This window comes from Ceratina calcarata, unplaced genomic scaffold (genome assembly GCF_001652005.2).
Source record: "Ceratina calcarata isolate Rehan_Ccalc_2016 unplaced genomic scaffold, ASM165200v1 scaffold234.2, whole genome shotgun sequence".
In the NCBI taxonomy this organism is placed as follows: domain Eukaryota; kingdom Metazoa; phylum Arthropoda; class Insecta; order Hymenoptera; family Apidae; genus Ceratina; species Ceratina calcarata.
This window is the reverse complement of record NW_017145291.1, coordinates 27214-27558: the sequence shown is the minus strand read 5'-3', so window position 1 is coordinate 27558 and position 345 is coordinate 27214. Positions and strand designations below refer to the sequence as shown.

General features: G+C 43.8%; 1 protein-coding gene across 1 annotated transcript in view; it reads right to left on the bottom strand.

Moving 5' to 3' along the window:
- Positions 1–345, bottom strand: part of heph (polypyrimidine tract-binding protein 1 heph) — a 41388-nt gene that overhangs the window by 24577 nt on the left and 16466 nt on the right. The gene's annotated exons all lie outside the window — the stretch shown is intronic.

Genomic DNA, 345 nt, shown 5'->3' with positions numbered 1-345 from the left:
TAATTGATATTATATATTACATGCTTTCTGTTAAGAATCGAATTACTTATGAAGCTTGGCACCCAAAGGTGGCACCCATAGCTCGAAAGCGAAGTATTCCAGGCTCGTTTCGCAAACAAATCGCAGTGCCGACGGAGGCGGTTCAACAGACTCAATTTCCTACCCCCACAGACTGCCTCCTTCCGTCTTTCCATCGACGTTAATTCTTAATTCCTTCATTTTCCGTGCACGGCCGTTTCCCTGCCCGGAAACAATCGTTTAAATATTTCGGTCCTCGCGAATATAAACAGGAAACGCGACTAGGAAATTGGACCGAGTCAGCAGTTTCCCTTTTTTTTTTTTTAA